At 37.8% G+C, this 18,773-nt stretch overlaps 1 long non-coding RNA gene across 2 annotated transcripts in view; it reads left to right on the plus strand.

Moving 5' to 3' along the window:
• Nucleotides 1-505: 505 nt before the first annotated feature.
• LOC106510041 (uncharacterized) overlaps nt 506-18,773 on the plus strand; it is a 39,463-nt gene continuing 21,195 nt past the window's right edge. For both annotated transcript variants that reach the window (XR_001308158.3, XR_001308159.3), the window contains exon 1: nt 506-636. This is a non-coding gene — a long non-coding RNA (uncharacterized LOC106510041). The remainder of the gene's footprint in view (nt 637-18,773) is intronic.

Consider the following 18,773-nt stretch of genomic DNA (forward strand, 5'->3'; position numbering starts at 1 on the left):
ATGAAGTGCCATGACCCAAAGGGTCACTATATCAAGGACCTGGGATGGATTTAAAATGAGGGCTTGATCAATATTGCTTTAGCTAACAGACTTGTGGGTGTCAAGGGGGAGGAGGGAGAAAGTGGGATAAAATGGGAGTTTGGGGTTGGTAGTTGCAAACTATTACATTTAAAATGGAGAAACAATGAGTTCCTGCTATATAGCAGAGGGAACTATTTCCAATCCATTGGGAGAGACAGTGATGGAAGATGTAGAACATAGGTATATATTCTTTTTCTCATAATATCTGGGACTGGGTCACTTTGCTGTACAGCAAAAATGGACATTACCCTATAAATCAAGTATACTGTAATAAAAGTAAGTTAAAATTAAAAAAAAATAAACAGGAAATCCAGAGCAAGGAGCTCTTGAAACATAGCAGGTCTCTGAGCAGGGAAGAACTGCTTGCTGCATAGCAACCTCCCAGGCTGGAGAGTGCAAATAGAAAACTGCAGGACAGCTGAGCAGTTTCAAGAGGCGCCAGAACGAGGCAGCTCAGTTCTTTTCTGCAGAAGGAATGCTTTAGGATACAATAAAGCATTGCCTAGACAATACAGCAGAGTTTTGGGCGTGGGCAAAAATCACTGTCAACCAACGGTGAGTATATAGTAAACTGAGATATGACATCCTTTTTAGAAGAAATGGATTTGAGCCTAAGATTTATGCTAAACAGAGACAATCCTGCCTTAAATATTCAAATGTATATGATTTTAATTATTTATCACAGAATATTTGCACACAGCAACGACCTTTGTTTTTGAGCCCAAATATCTATAAAGTGTGTTATTTTTAAAAGATAAGTTTAAATAGGAAAATCACTTGAATCCAAGTCCTTAGTCATTTTGTTGAAAAATGAAATATTTCAATTTCTTCTTTTTTTTAATACCAGTATATATCCAAATCATTGTTTCTCTAATTCACAATACGCTTCCTTAAGAGGTCATATTTTTTTTTGTTGTTGTTCCTTCTAACAGCTCTAAATGTTTGATATGTTTCATTATATTGTAAAGATGCAGAGAATCTAAATTTTCCAGTCTAATCCAAATGAAATTTGTAAACCATATACTATATGTTAGTCCCATAGTGGTAGGATATTTATACATAAATTTGAAGAAAAGGAAGGAAATTTTCTGCCCTTGGACTCTTTCTGGTTATCTAGTTTATTTAGGATCACTCTCACGTCCACATCATGATTTTATTCTCAGCTAGTTATTACCGACCCAAATATTTCTAAGTGACAGATTGTTCTGTCTCAGATATGAAATGTAAACTGCTTTCCTCTTGACTGAGTCAGGAGTCACACAAAATCTTTTCTGAAACTCTGATTAAAATCCTAGTTGTCATTCATCTCTGTCTTATATGCAGTGTGTTTGCCTTTCATTTGACCTCTATCCTTGCTAAATTCAGGATTTCATTTTTTTCTTAATATCGCTAAGAATAGCCTTAGCTCACTAGAAAATATCAGCCACAAGCCAACCACAAGGACCAGAATAAACAAAGGATGTGTACAGAATTACCTGATGCCTTAAGAGCAGCATCATTTTCTCCAGAGTTTCAAGGGTAAAAATGAGAAAATGTAAAGTCGATCCTTAGCAACAAAGTAAGTGCAGAGAAGTAAGACAATCTCAAATTTAAAAAAATGGGTACCAGTTATTTTTGTTAATTTTCTCCCTTTTGTCTCTACCGGCAGAATGGATCAGTTGGAGAAGGGAGTTGTCTGCAAAGACTTTGAAAAGTTTTCTAAATGGCATCCAAAGTAATTTTCCTTTCCCTATGTGTAGGGACTCTACGTCTAGTGTAACCATCTCCCAGTCTCCCCTCTGGCAGTATACATAGAGTTTTGTAGCAGACATTAATAGAGGAGGACTTAAATGATGTATGTGTGCCTCTGTCGCTTCACAACTTCAGCATTGTATACATAAGACATAACAAACATAGCCAGAATAATAAGATCAAGTCATGATGATTTAAGGATTGCATATGGAGCAACTGAAAAAGAAGGAACAAAAAGTGTGTGCAGTAAGCACAACAACTCTGATCCAATTTAATGGACCTGGCATAGGTCAGTTTGGGACATGGGTCAGGTTGGGACATAGAGCCGCAATGGGCTGGAAAGCTGATCAAAACAATGACTCAGACCAAGAGTGATGAGAAGGAACCAGACTACAAATAGGCTCCGATTTAGTGGTGAATGGTTATTGGTTACAGCTGATGAACAGAGAGTACATGAAGACAATTTAATCCATAATGCAGATGAGTTCTCCAGTAATTATTTTTCTCTCTTTTAAAAATAAAATCTCAAGTAGAAAATTGGTATGTTCTTGAGTGAAAAAATACTATCAAACTCTTCATTCTGTTATTTTCAGTGCTTCTTTCCAAGGAGGAGGAATACTAATTCGAGAGTCATATTCTAGGAAATTGTTTGAATTCTACTTAAGAAGAGGAATTGCTGAAGTAGAACCCAAATGGCTTAGGAAAACTGCTTTGTGTGCCTAGCACAGTTTGCCAGAGTTCCCTTCTCTGGATTTCAGGGAGAAGTTCTGCTCCTAAATGGCTGTTTTGAACAATTCAACATAGGTTTGTTTAGATAAGACACACCATTGTTTTAGACTTGAGATGAGATAACAATCCTATTATGTGGTATTATGACCAGGCCCAAAATATATCAATTCTTCCCAGGACACAGTAATGCCTCCGCATAAGGTCTCTGAGTGAGAAGAATGTTTGACAGAGAAAGTCAGCATAAAAATAAGTTGTTAGGTAGACCAGTCACCTGAAATTCAAATGGTCAGTATGGCAAGCCTGGATCCTGGGTCCATAGGAGTTGGCTAGGCATGGGGGAGTACTGAGGTAGGCCTGGCATCTGGGCTTATGGGTACCAGCCTAGAGGCCTGGGTGCCCAGCCCTAGGGTAGGTTTGGAGCCTGAGTTGTTGAGAGACTGCTTGGAGCCTGGTGGCCCTGGGGTGGGCTGGGAACATGGATTTGTGGGAGCCACCCAGAGCCTGGGCCCATAGGAATGGATCGCTATGGGAACCAGTCAGAGCTGGTGTGGACCTGGTTCTGGGTCTCTGGTGAAGGCTTCACTTTTATTCCCTCCACAGGGAGATTTCCCTGGGCTGCTCAGTGTGATGAGACAGTAATGTGCAACTGGCTGTCTTACACTCTTCAATGTGTCTTTTCTCACTTCCATGCTTCACGGTGGTGCTGTAACCTTTCAGCTGAAATCCTTAGCTCTTGTAAAGCTATTTCTGTGAGTGGATAGTTGTTCAAATTGATGTTTCTGAGAGATCCATACTAGAAATTTCTATACTGTCATCTTGTTGGTATCACCCCCATTTTTTATTTTAGTCATTTTAATTTATCTATCGTTTCTCACTATGCTTTTATTTTTTATTTTTTTGCATTTCCCTAATGGCTAACAATGATGAGCATCTTTTTATATGCTTATTTGCCATTCATCTTGCCTTTTAAAAAAAGTTATATTGAAATATAGTTGATTTACAATGTTGTGAAAATTTCTGCTTTATAACAGTGATTCAGTTATACATGTACACAAATCCATTCTTTTTTATATTCTTTTCCCACATAGATTATCCCAGAATATTGGGTAGAGTTCCCTGCTGTTCCCAACAGAAAGTCCCTGTTGGCCAATCATTCCAAATACCTCAGTTTGCATATGCCAGTCCCAACCCCCCTGTCCATCCCCTCCCCACATGAGTCCTCTTTGGTAACCATTAATTTGTTTTCAAAGTCAATGTGGAAGAATCATTTTGCCTTTTTGATGAAATGTCTGTTCTTGTCTTTTGCCTACTTTTCTAATTGAAAAATCTTTTAGATGTTGAGTGTTAAGAGTTTATTTATGTATTTTAGATACATTTTTGTCACTTATGTGGATTGCAAATCTTTTATCCAAGTCCACAGCTTATCTTTTCATCCTCTACACATCTTTCACCCACAAGGACCTCAAACTTTCAAGAGGCAAAAAAGCAGTTTATTTGGTCTTAGAGTTGAAATTCAAAGATCACAGATTTTGGAGGAATCCAGAATAATGTTCCACTGGAGGAAAATGGGCAGGGATTTCTATAGGAAAAAGGGGGAGGTTAATGCACGCCAACACCAACATGCACTGGGGGTTAAAATTATTTTAACCATAAGATTGGTTTATGGAACACACCTCATTCCTTACTTCGGAAAGGTATATTTTCTGTGGTCCAGAAAAAGTACAGTTTTCAACATTGTTCTTTCCTTTTAGCAACTCAGCAACTATTCAATAGCAGTTTTAATTCAGAATGTTCAACAAAGTTCATATAAAGATTTTGGGATTTTGTAGAATTTGCATTAAACCTACATATCAGTTTGGGGATTTTCCAGTCCATGAACACAATATATTCATTTATTTAATTAATTAATTTATTTATTTTATGTCCATTTATTTTAGATTGTTGATTTCTTGCATCAGTATATCGTAATTTTTAGCATGCAGCTCAGGTACATGTTTTTTTTTTATTTTTTTAAGGCTCTATTAATTATTTCATTTTTTAAGGAGTGATTATAAATGATATTGTATTTTAAATTTTGGTCTCCACGTATTTGTTGCTTGTATATATAGAAATATGATTGATAGGTGTGTGTTGATCTTGTAGTCTATGATCTTGATGAGCTAGTTTTAGAAGTTATTTTTACCTTTTTTGTAGATTCATTAGTATTTCTACATAGACAATCATGTCATCTGCATATAAAGATAATGGTATTTCTTCTTTTCTGATCTATATTCCTTTTGTTTGGGAAGAAATAGTTTTGCTCCATAAGGCATAAGCAGCTCTTCAAGACCCGTCTCCTAACAGTTACTCCTGGAAGAGGGTGTTAACCTAGTCTTTACTCATATTGCCTGGTTAAATGGGAAGAAATCCGAACTTTTTTCTTACTGCTTTAAGAGAAAAAGCAATTTCTAGGAACAGCTTGAATTGAACCACAGATGACATTTGCTTCTTCTCACATAGTTGTGAGGGCAGACTTTTTACAGCTTCAAAAAGGAATTCCATCATGAGTGCTGGTCTATCCTGACAGCAGGCTCTGAAGACTTTACCCAAGCCCTGAACTTGTCCTTGAATAATGAGTTCCGGGCCGCACTCACCAGTGTCCAGAGCTGAGATTAAGATTTCCTGGCTGTACTGGAGGCCTGCTGAGTTTATTCTGTGAAGCTTTCTATGGTCCTCCTACTCAGAATTATTCCATCTTTTGTGAGTTCCAACAAAAAAATGCCCTTTTGAGGGCATTCTATTATGTCCTTCCTATATCTGTCTCTCTGCTTACTGAGGTGAATTCTTCTTCTTTAATGCTCACTCTTTTCATTGAGGCCATAAGGAAGGTTTTTTTCTTTGTTTGTTTTCAAACTTCTGCTGATACAGGAGCTGCCTCAAATCTCATTTCCTTAGGGGAGCCCTTATACTCTGTTGGGCCCCGTTATATTCCCTTCCCCTCATTGATGAGTGTATGAAGCCATTGGTTTATATATGAAAAACAGGTAAAAATAACCCCCTGAAACCAAGACTCATCTCATCTGCTTGTCACACCCATCAGACTCTTGAGGCATTGTGTCCACCATAAGATTGAGATTTTGGAAAGATCAATTAACCTATATCTGCTCAATGGAGACAGTAATTTGAATGAGTTGAGTCTTTTTTTAGAAATTAATATTTCTTTAAAAAATATTTTTATCTTTACATTATAGTTAGTTTACAGTGTTCTGTCAATTTCTATTATATAGCAAAGTGATTCAGTCACACACACACACACACACACACACACACACACACACACATATATTCTTTTCTCATATTATCCTCCATCATGTTCCATCATAAGTGACTAGATATAGTTCCCTGAGCTATACGGCAGGATATCATTGTTTATATTTTTAGAAATTAATATGTTTTGATAATGAGTTGACTCTCTTTTTAGAAATTAATCTGCTTAGATATTTACATATTTTCTGCTTCCTCATAGCTTGCCTTTGATACCTCATCCAATCTCATAAATGAACACAGAGAAAGATTACATTTGCCTTTTTTTTTTGAGACTTACGGGGTTATAGTGGTTCATTCTCTACATTTTATTAAAGCAAAAATTTACTCAAATCAACCAAAATTTATTTCAATTAAATTTAACTACCCACCCATCCCCCAGATGTGACATCTCCTAAGTAATTTCAGATACTCAATAGCTGGATGGGAATATGATTATATACCCTACTATGTACCCACCAATGTGATGTGTAAGCAAAGCTGTATAAGGCATGGTTTTAGGTCTCTTGGAGTGTATAATTGAATTGAAGACACAATATGCACAAACAAACACATGATTCATCCTGGCTCTGGGACAAAACTGGTGATGATTCATGACTTCAAGTTAGCATTTGACAGTTAGCCTTCCTAGAATGTCTTTTTTTGGGGGGAGGTTAGTTTTCTAACCTGTAATTGCTTTGCTCCAATTTTCTCTGTTGTATGTACCAAATGAGTCAAGTTGATATAGTCTAGTCTATATAAGTGAGCAGGTGTTGAAAGATGTTGGAATTGCACTGCCAGTCATGATCTTTTGATTGGCCTCTGTGCTGCTCATGACCAGCCTGTGAATCATTTCAGCTGAAAGCTGAGATGAAAATTGACTGCTATGTGGAGTTCCCTAATGCTGTTATCACACATCATCTGAAAGTAGATTAGCTACAGAAATGTTGGCTGCCTAGAAGTCATTTTATATTGCTATGAGCTCTGGGTCAAACTGTGGGAGTCATGGAACCGAACGTCCCTCTTCTGATAGTCTTGCAAACTTCAAATTACATTCTACTTTTACATTTACTGAGGATAAGATTTTGTTCTGGAGTTCTCTTGCAGTGCTGCAGGTTAAGGATCCCGCATTGTCACTGTGGCAATCCAGTCGCTGCTGTGGGCGGGTTCAATTCCTGGTCTAGGAACTTAACATGTACTGTGGGCATGGCCAATTTTTTCACTTTTTTTGTCCTGAAGGCTCTATACATTATCCTGCCTTCAAGATGCTTATAGTTTGGGAACGGACAGAAAATATACACAGTCACTCATATCACGGGGGTATCCTGTGATAAGTGCTATCAAAGAGTTGCCACCAAAGACCTATAGGGACCTAGACCTGAGAAAAGATTAATTTTGATCTGAAGATTGTAGAGAAGCTAATAGATTGGAATGATGTATTAGAGTCTGAGTAGGATGGCCATGGGCACAATTTGTGGAGAGGGCTTTGCAAGTAAAGAAAATAGAGGATAAAACACAAGAGTAGGAGAGAAGTTTACGGAAAAGGATGAGTAATCTGAACTGGCTGGATGTGGATTTGTGTGGCTGTAGAAGGACAGGACATTTATATGAGTATTAATGACTAGAAGTAAGGAATTTATACATACTTGTGGACTGATCAAGTGCTCTTATACAGAGGATGTGGTTGTAAGTTTGCTATTAGGGAAATCAACTCAGGAAACAGTGGAGGGCATGAGATTGTGCAGATGGAGAGTTCATTTGAGATCTGCTTCCTCCTTCATGTTGGACATAACAGAAGCTTTCTCTAAGGCAATGATTGTGAAAATGGAAAGATGAGATCAGTCTTGGTGACTTTTGGGGATGACTGGAATCTTCAGGAATTTTTTTCTTTGTCTTGTCTTGGATGATTGGTATCTAACAGTACCCTTGTAGAATGCTGGATTATCAATATTCAATAGAAATATAATTAAAGTCATAAGTGCATAATAAAATAAAAAAAATAAATTTTTTTTGTCTTTTTAGGGCCACACCCACAGCATATGGAAGTTCCCAGGCTAGGGGTAGAGTCAGAGCTATAGCTGCCAGCCTACACCACAGACACAGAAATGCAGGATCTGAGCTAAGCCTGCAAACTTCACCACCAATCATGGCAACACCGGATCCTCAACCCACTGAGCAAGGCCAGGGGTTGAACCCGTGTCCTCATGGATATCAGTCAGGTGCATTACTATTGAGCTACAACGGGAATTCCCAGTAATAAAAGATTTAAGAGTTGCATTGAAAAAACAAAAAAGAATATATAGCTAATTTTAATAATTTTAACTCAAATATCAAAATACTATCATTTCAACATGTAATCAATATAACAGTTATTAATAAGATATTGTCATTCTTTTTATTTTTTGTTACCAGGTCTATGGGATCCAGTGTGTGCTTTGTACTTAACAGCATGTCTCATTTTGGACTAGTAGTATTTCAAATGCACAGTAGACATTTGCTAGCTAGTGGCTGCTCTATTGGACAGCAAGACGTGAATAAACTGTTACTTAATCTACTCACTATTAAACTACTTCTGTTAATCTACTACTACTTGGATAAACTCAACAAATCTACTTATTCCATTGTGTCATATTAATTTATTTCAGTGACTCTAAGCTTCTAGAAGGATGGCCTGGTTTTACTGATTTTTTTTAAAGCTCTAGGGCATGGAAGAATTTCTACAAGATGTTATTGCTATATAGAATGATTGTTGTGTAGGTGAAGTAGAGGATGCTGATTTGGGGCCTCTTGTTATATTTGGAAGTAGAGATGTGGATATAGGCATGGGGAGAAAAGGAAAGGTTTGTACTTCTTAGCCTGTTTCAGTCCTAACTTAGGAAACTACATTTTTCCAGCAACTCCCACTGAAGCAAATGTGGGTAAGAAAATCGAGGAACATTTCTTTCAAACCCATATTTATAAGAAGTACTCACAGACCAGGAATCCATTTGGTAAAGTTATTTGAAGGCATTAACGAGAGATTCATTAAAAATATTTAATGTTAAAAAATATTCTATGCTAAAAAAAAGATAATGGCTGATATACATTTCTCTATTAAAAATGGCGTTAATCATTCTCCATTTTTAAAATGTTTCACTTTAACGTCATACGTCAACTGATTTCCTTTCTCTTCCCCCTATTGTATTAATCATGATGTTGATTTTCTAATTATCTAATGCTGTTTTGACATCTTAAAAATCCTTCTGTCTGGAGAAAGACTGCCCCTCCCAGCACCAGCCAATTCTTAGAGACAACAAAGGGCTTGTCAGAGAGCACGCCTTCCCTATTCAAGTCAACCAGTCTTTAATATATACCCCCAGCAACCTCATGTATTAACTTATACACCAAGTCAATATTCCTTTTGCCCTAAGTCATCCTAGGGTTAGATACTGGGCATGTAGAGGCTTTTATAACCCCAAACCTGCCAGGATTATTCAAACTAGTGAATCCTAATTTTTTTTCCCCTGCCTGAGCTTGCCTTTCCCATGGAAACCCCAATAAATGCTCTGGCCTAGGCTTTCCCCTCAATCATGATCAAACCTGGTGTTTCCCATATGACCCCACATGACATGAAATATAAGTAATAAATTCTTTCAATAGCAGTGACCTCTCTGTGTTGTCACCTCCATAAATTAAAATACCAAGAGTACAAATGAGATACCTGTCTGTGTCTCTGTGTCAGTTATTTTATACTTCAGTTATATTGAACAGATATCCTTGCCAGAAGGTAAATTTAGAACCAAGGCTAAAAGGTATGTCGCAAGATTTTAAATTGTACTTGCACAGTGAAGGGAGGTCTTTCAGGGAAACAGGTACCTGAGGAAACCAGGGTTGTGGGTAATGAGAAAAAAAGGGAGTACGAACTGTTATAAAGAGCATTTATGAAGGCATTAACACATCAGAGTGTGGATTATGTATTGAGTATAAACTGGGTGATTTTTCCATGCTATCTCATTTAACCATCCTCAGTATACAGATGATATACAAATAGGGAAATAACTCTTCAAGGTCACACAAGCAGGTAGGCTGTTTTGGAAACAGGACCTTATTCCACCATCCACATTCTCATCACCTGATGACACAAAGAATAGATCTAAACATACTTAAGAGGACTGCAGCATTGGTAATATTTTCTTGTTCTGGATGCCAGACGCATAGCATATTTTCAGATACAGTGATCAGGAGTCAAGAATAGCCGGAGAAATTGCAGAGTTTATTTAGCAGTGAACAAGGCATGACATATAGTGATTTCGGGTCCTGTGAAAGATGACAGATCTTGGGAACCAAGAAATGCTTCTCTACTGGGAAAGGAGTGGGCTTCAGAGGTCCAGCCATAAATACTGGCAATTGTTGGAAGAAGTCTGTATATAGAAGAGAGTTGCCAAATCAAGTTGAAAAGAAAAGGGAGTGGCAAGTTTCAGCTTTTTTTAGGGCAACGATGACTCCCTGATCTAATTTATTAATTTTCTCAAGTCTGCTATATTAATGCTGTAACTCAGTTTGCATTTATAAATTTTTCATGGAAACAGAGGCTCCGATGCTTTGGAATAGGAAACATAATTTGAGAGTTTCCCAGGCACTGAGTGAAAATAAGAGGAATGCAATATAACAATAGAACACTTACCTTTCATAGTTGCCGCAGAATCATGAATCATGTAGTGATTTTTCTTCCATAGTAAAATACTTTATGTCAACACATTTTTCACATGGATAAATGATTAGATAGGAAAAGAAGGGTGGATATGCATAATAAACTGCATGAAAAGCAAACCAAACTAGTGCTTCCAGGAAGTTTAACCTACTGCATAACAAAGGGGTGTGAAATTGGACCAAAAAGGGTATATCAGTGAAATTTAGGTTTGGATGGAAAGTAAATATTTAATTTGATTCTTATATGTGATTATTCAGATTATTTGTGCATGAGAATATTTATTTATTTATCCACTCCAAATGCAAGAGTTTGCATCTACCAACCCTGAAATCACTTATTTCACATTCTGTTCATTGCTAAATAAAATCTGCAATTCTGATTATACCCACTGATGACCTCCTTGATTTTTCAAATCACTTTTTCCCCCCTCTTTTCTCCTTCAGCTGCACCCAAAGCATATGGAATTCCTGGGCAAGGGATCAGATCTGAGCCAGAGCTGTGGCAAAGCTGGATCCTTTAAACACACTACTCTGGCCAGGGATTGAACCTGCAGCTCTGCAGTGACCTGAGCTGTTGCAGTCAGATTCTTAACCCACAGTGCCACAGCTGGAACTCATAGCTCAATTAATTTTTTAATTTTTTTATGAATTTATTTTATTGAAATAGAGTTGATTTACAATGTTGTCTTCAGATCACTGCAAATTACACAATTTTAAGACACCAATTTCCCAAAGTTTAAACTTAAAATAATTGGATTCCTAATACTTGAAACCTTGGATTCAAATTTTTAAATTAAACAGAAATGTGGAAAATATGAAGTGACATTACATGGATTTAGTGGAAATATTCTCCATATGTTCCCCAGCTACAAGGTTTCAAATAAACTCTGCTTGTAAATTCTTGGAAAATGGCAGATATTCTTATAGTGGATGAAGCAGTGAAAGCTCTAAAAGAGCTTTCAGAGCTCGTTGCCTCTAAATAGGAGATATTTCAGTTCCGGTTTATTTTATTTTATTTAAAATTTTTTATAGTTGAATTACAACATTCCGTCAATTTCTGCTGTACAGCAAAGTGATCCAGTTACACATATACATACATTCTTTTCCTCACATTATCCTCCATCATGTTCCATCAGCAGTGATTGAATATAGTTCCTCCTGCTATAGAGCATGCTCTCATTGCTTATCCATTCTAAGTTTGCATCTACCAACCCCAAACTCCTAGTCCATCCCACTCCCTTACCCTGCTCCTCCCCCTTGGCAACCACAAGTCTGCTCTCCAAGTCCATGAGTTTGTTTCTTTTCTGTAGATAAGTTCATTTGTGCCATATATTAGATTCCAGATATGTGATATCATATGGTACTTGTCTTCCTGTTTCTGACTTACTTCACTTAGTATGAGAGTCTCTAGTTCCATCCATATTGCTGCAAATAGTATTATCTTGTTCTTCTTTATGGCTGAGTAGTATTCCATTGTGTATATGTACCACATCTTCTTAATCCATTCATCTATCATTGGACATTTAGGTTGTTTCCATGCCTTGGATATTGCGAGTAGTACTGCAGTGAACATAGGGGTGTATGTATCTTTTTGAATGAAAGATTTGTCTGGATAGATACCCAGAAGTGGGATTGCTGGATCATATGGTTGTTCTATATTTAGTTTTCTGAGGTACCTCCATAGTGTTTTCCATAGTGGTTGTACCAATTTACATTTCTACAAACAGTGTAGGAGGATTCCCTTTTCTTCACAGCCTCTCCAGCATTCGTTGTTTGTAGACTTATTAATGACAGCCGTTCTGATTGGTGTGAGGCAGTATCTCACACTAGTAGTTTTATTTACATTTCTCTAATAATTAGTGATGTTGGGCATTTTTTCATGTGCCTGTTGGCCATCTGTACATCTTCCTTGGAAAAATGTCTATTCAGGTCTTCTGTCCATTTTCCTTTTTTTTTCTTTTTTGCTTTTTAGGGCCACACCTGCAGCATATGGTGATTCTCAGGCTAGGGGCTGAATTGGAACTGTAGCTGCCAGCCTATACCACAGCAACAGCAATGCAGGATTCAACCGCATTTGCGACCTACACCTCAGCTCACAGCAATGCTGGATTCCTAACCCACTGAGCAAGGCCAGGGATCAAACTGCATTCTCATGGATACTAGTCAGGTTTGTTCCCAATGAGCCACAACAGGAACTCCTGCCCATTTTTCAATGTTTTTTTTTTTTTTTTTTTGCTGTTGAGTTGTACGTGTTGTTTGTATATTTTGGAGATTAAGCCCTTGTCAGCCACATCATTTGCAATTATTTTCTCCCATTGCCATTCCATAGGCTGTTTGTTTATTTGTTTGTTTAATTCTTTCCTTTGCTGTGCAAAACCTTGTAAGATTGTCCCATTATTAAATATTAGAAAAGGAATGTGAAAATATAATACTTTTAAAATTGCACCCTCAAAATTTAAATACCTAGGAATAAATTTGACCAAACAGGTGAAAGACTTATATGCTGAGAACTATAAAACATTAATCAAGGAAATTAAATAGGATTCAAAGAAATGGAAAAATATTCTACACTCCTGGATTGGAAGAGTTAATGTTGTTTAAAATGGACATATTACCCAAAGCAATCTAGAAATTTAATGCAATCCCTATGAAATTGACCCATGATGTTCTCCACAGAACTAGAACCAATAATCCAAAAATTTATATGGAATTATAAAAGACCCAGAATTGCCAATGCAATCCTGAGGATAAAAAACAAGCAGGAGGAAAACTCTCCCAGACTTCAGACAATATTACAAAGCTACAGTAATCAAGAGAGTGTGGTACTGGTACAAAAACAGACATACAGACCAATGGAACTGAATAGAGAACCCAGAAATAAACCCAAACACCTCTGGTCAATTAATCCTTGACTTAGGAGGCAAAAATATAAAATGGGAAAGATAGTCTCTTCAGCAGGTGGTGCTGGGAAACCTGGACAACTGCATGTAAATCAATGAAACTAAAACACACCCTCATACCATGCGCAAAAATAAACTCAAAATGGCTTAAAGACTTAAACATAAGACAAGACACCATACAACTCTAGAAGAGAACACAGGCAAAACATTCTCTGATATCAATCATACAAATGTTTTCTTAGGTCAGTCTCCCCAGGCGATAGAAATAAAAACAAAAATAGGCCAATAGTTCCCATTTGTTTATGCATCTTTTAGTATGTTGCAAGAAAATCGAGTGTGACTTCTAGAAGTTCAATTTTTGGAATAACTTATTCTAAAGCAGATTTTGTTCTCTAGTGTCTTGAAAATAGGTAAAAACTACCAGGTTTTTCTAAATATAGTTTTAGGAAGTAAAAAAGAAGCGACATGCAGGAAGAATTAAGAATGATGAGTCAGTTGGCAGTTGGCAAGTAAGCTTCAGGGAGTCTCTTAAAATTAAATCGGTTCTCCCTGAAGTACCAAAGGCAAGACAGTGACAACATAATTAGACTTTAGCAATAAAAATGGGCTCTAAGTTTGGTGTTTGCCAGAAGACACTTTTCTCCCTTGGGCTCAATCTTATTTCCTTCTAGAAAAATATCCTGATTAAGGGACCTTGTGAAAAGATCCATCCTTTCATTCTAGAGTAGAGAATTTCTGGATTCTAAGAGAAGAGAAAATCTAAAATATGTAAGATCATTCCTCTCCTCTGCAAATGTTGGATACACATGTAAAAATCCAAAACATAATAGATTTTTTTTTTTGCTTATAGATTAGTTTTTCTGTGGTTTCTTCCTTCTTTTGTTTCTCACCTCAACAAGGGCATTCAGTAAGAGAAATAAAAAAAAATGAAAGAAAAATTTCTCATTTACAGTATAGTAGTGGTCTTAGGCTTTTAGAAATTATGGAATATTTTATTGAGTTATTAGTTAATTAATTATGCTATAGAGTTGTCAGAGTTCTTTATGTACTTTTGAAATTAATGGCTTATTATATATATGATATGAAAATATTTTCTTCCATTCCGTAGGTTGCTTTCTCATTTTGTCGACTGTTTTCCTTTCTGTGCAGAAGCTTTTTAGTATGATGTAGTCTCTCTTTTTGCTTTTGTTGCCCGTGCTTTTGGTATCATATCTGAGAAAAATGGTGCAACAGCTTTAGAAAACAAGATGGAAGCTCCTTGCAAAATTAAAAATAAAACTACCATATGATCCAGCATTCTCACTTCTGGGTATACATCCAAAAGAGTTGAAATCAGGATCGTAGAGAAATATCTGTATTCCCATGTTTATTGCAGCATTATTCACAAAAGACATGATATGTAAACAACCCAAGTGTCCACTGACAGATGAATGGATAAAGAAAAGATGATTTATGGGTACAATGGACTATTTTTCAACCTTAAAAAAAGAAGGAAATCTTGCCATTTGTGACAACATGTCTGAACCTGGAGACTTTACACTAAGTGAACTAAGCCAGTCATAGAACGACATATACATGATCCTACTTGTATGAAGTATTTAAAATAGTCAAACTCATAGAAGCAGAGAACACAGCAGTGGTTGCCAGAGTCTAGAGAATGGGGGAAACAGTTATTTGATGGTTATAAAATTTCAGTTATGCAAGATGAATAAGTTCTAGAGCTCTGCTTTACAACATATTGCCTAGAGGTAACAATACAGTATTTGCACACTTCAAAATCTGTTAGGTGGATAGATCTCAGGTTAAATGTTATTACCACAAAACCAAATAAACTCTGCCAAGTAAGAGGGGAGTGGAAGGATGGATTGGAAGTTTGGGAGTAGTAGATGCAACCTATTATGTATAGAATGGATAAAAAACAAGGTGTTACTGTATAGCACAGGGAAATATATTTAATATCCTATGATAAGCTATAATGGAAAAGAACATGAGAAAGAATATGTGTGTGTATATATATATATGTATAACTGACTTTTTTGTACAGTAAAAATCAATACATTATAAATCAACTATACTTCAATAAAATACATTTAAAAATTGAAAAAAAAAATAATCCTCACCAAAACAGGGACACAGGCAACTTTAGGAGGCGATGGTAGATATGACTCCTATAACTTTTCTTCCTCCTTTTTTTTTTTTTGGCCGCCCTGCAGCATATGGAGTTTCCAGGCCAGGAATCAGATCCCAGCCACAGTCGTGACCTAAACTGCAGCTGAAGCAATATTGGATGCTTAACCCACCGTGCAGGGCCAGGAATCAAACCTGTGTCCCAGTGCTACCAAGACACTGCAGATCCCACTGCGCCACAGCAGGAACTCCAATGCCTCTTTCCTTGATTGTGGTGATGGTATTGTGGATGTTTGTGTATATCCAAATGCATCAATTGTACACATTGAACATGTGCAGCTTTTTGTATGTCAATATCTTTTTTTTTTTTTTTTTTGTCTTTTTGCTATTTCTTGGGCCGCTCCCGCAGCATATGGAGGTTCCCAGGCTAGGGGTTGAATCGGAGCTGTAGCTGCTGGTCTACACCAGAGCCACAGCAACTCGGGATCCTAGCCGCGTCTGTAACCTACACCACAGCTCACGGCAACGCCGGATCGTTAACCCACTGAGCAAGGCCAGGGACCGAACCCGCAACCTCATGGTTCCTAGTCGGATTCGTTAACCACTGCGCCATGACAGGAACTCCGATTTTTGTATGTCAATATCGTAATAAGGATGTTAAAATTAGAAAATATTTGAAACTTACAGAAGAGTACAGAGAATAATATTATTACAAACTCACATTTAGCTGCAACCTGGTATTCTCAAAATTAACATTTTTTAATATTTTCTTTTTTTCTTTTAATGAAAATGTATCTTTCAGAGAATTTTAAGGCTCCTGGCTACCCTTCAGTGATCCCAGCTCCCCCAAGAATAAAGCCAACTCTCCTGAATTTTATGTTTAAATTTCCCATACAGGAACTTCATGAGCAAAGAGAATCCTACACATGCTGTCATCAAATTTATAAGTTGGTAAACCGGAGTTCCCGTCGTGGCGCAGTGGTTAACGAATCCGACTAGGAACCATGAGGTCGCGGGTTCGGTCACTGTCCTTGCTCAGTGGGTTAACGATCCGGCGTTGCCGTGAGCTGTGGTGTAGGTTGCAGACGCGGCTCGGATCCCGCGTTGCTGTGGCTCTGGCGTAGGCCCGTGACTACAGGTCCGATTCGACCCCTAGCCTGGGAACCTCCATATGCCGTGGAAGCGGCCCAAGAGATAGAAACAACAACAACAACAAAAAGACAAAAGACAAAAAAAAAAAAAAAAAAAAGTTGGTAAACCAATGAGTAGAGCAAGAAAAGACAAATAGTATCTTTGAGACAGATGTAAGCATTTTGTGAGGCTACACATTTTTTTTTTAGGCTTTATTCCCATTGGTTTGATGAGCAAAGTGTGCACTGCACTCAAAGTGTGGTACATAGACTAGAGCAAGTGTGTCTCCTGGGAGTGTGTATTAGAAATGCTGAATTTCAGAAGTTCCCATCATGGCTCAGTGATTGACGAATCTATCATCCATGAAGACACAGGTTCAATCCCTGGCCTTGCTCAGTGGGTTAAGGATCTGGTGTTGCTGTGAGCTGTGGTGTAGGTTGCAGATGCTGCTTGGATCCTGCATTGCTGTGATTTTGATGTAGGCCAGTATTTACAGCTCTGATTCGACCCCTAGCCTGGGAATGTACATATGCCACTGGTGTGGCCCTAAAAAAAGCAGAAAAAAAAAAAAAAAGAAATGCTCAATTTGGGAGTTCTTGCTGTGGCTCAGAGGATTTAGGACCTGATATGGTGTCTGTGAGATGTGGGTTCAATCCCTGGCCTCACTCAGTGGGTTAAGGATCCTGTACTGCCTCAGGCTTTGACATAGGTAGAATATGTGGCTTGGATCCAACGTTGCTCTGGCTGTGGCCTAGGCCAGCAGCTGCAGCTCCTATTCAACCCCTGGCCTGGAAACTTCCTTATGCCACATATGCAGCCATAAAAAGAAAAAAAAAGATAGAAAAAATGCTGAATCTCAGGTTACACTCCAGGTTTACTGGATTAGAATCCACATTTGATTTGTATCTGTATTAAAGTTTGGAAGTGGAGGTTTAGAGTAGCTGCTTTAAATTTCTGTGTCTCAGCAGGGTGATGAGTCATGATGAGCTGTGAGGTGAATACAAATATCTGGTGACTACTAATAAAGACACACTTTTGGGAAAGGTTTTAAAATAGAGCAAATTTGAAGTACCTCACCCAGTACCATCACTCAAACTCCTCTGTGTTTCCTGAGTGGGAGACTAAGCATTGAGCTGGATGTCTGGTTATAGGCATGTGTGTCACTGCATGGCAGATATCTGAGTGATTGTGTTGGGATGCTGTGGCTACAGGAGGGGAAGTTAATGTCTGTAGTAGGGTTATCATCCCATGGAACAGACAACCCAGAGAGTATCTGCTCTCAGAGACAACCCTTCACTCACTGAACAAATATTTACTCAACCCACTCAACCCTTACACATGCCACCTCTTCTGCTAGACCCCAGGGGATAGTGGCAAACACCACAGGTAGGCACTTGCTTTGTTTTGTTTCATTTTGTTTCATTTTCTTTTGTTTTTTAGTGCCACACCTGCAACACATGGAAATTCCCAGGCTAGGGGTCGAATTGGAGCTGAAGCTGCCAGCCTACACCACAGCCACAGCAATACAGGGTCTGAGCCATGTCTGCAATCTACACCACAGGTCACAGCAATGCTGGATCCCTGACCCACTGGGCAAGGCCAGGGATCGAGCCTGAGTCCTCATGGATACTAGCTGGATTCGTTTCTGCTACACCACAGCGGGAACTCCTTGAGGCACGGACTTAACAAGAGATTGTTCAATGAATCTTCGTGAAAGAGAGTCATGAATCTTATGAAGACAGACAGACAGACAGATAGATAATGTAAAACAGAAAGATAAATAATAGATGATTAAAGAGATGATAGTTAACTAATAAACAGAAAGATGAAACAGACCGAGAGAATGGGAACATAGAGCAGAAGTACCTATTGGAGTCTGTGTGCCAGATTCAGAGATCAGAAGCATCGGAAAAATTAAAGAGAAGATAAGTATCTAATTTTAACAGAATATGTGGAATTCTTAGAACATGCAGATGCAAAGAGAAACTGGACCACAGAACTTTGGGGCATTGGCTTTAAATAAGATGACCAGACATATCAGATTTCTTAATAAATATTATTTATTATGATTAGACACAGCAGTCCAGTAAAGGTAGTAGGTTA

The sequence above is a fragment of the Sus scrofa genome, chromosome 4 (genome assembly GCF_054392235.1).
Source record: "Sus scrofa isolate SSC_HxYL_T2T_F1_AM1 chromosome 4, Sscrofa_HxYL_maternal_Yorkshire_Landrace_v2.0, whole genome shotgun sequence".
In the NCBI taxonomy this organism is placed as follows: domain Eukaryota; kingdom Metazoa; phylum Chordata; class Mammalia; order Artiodactyla; family Suidae; genus Sus; species Sus scrofa.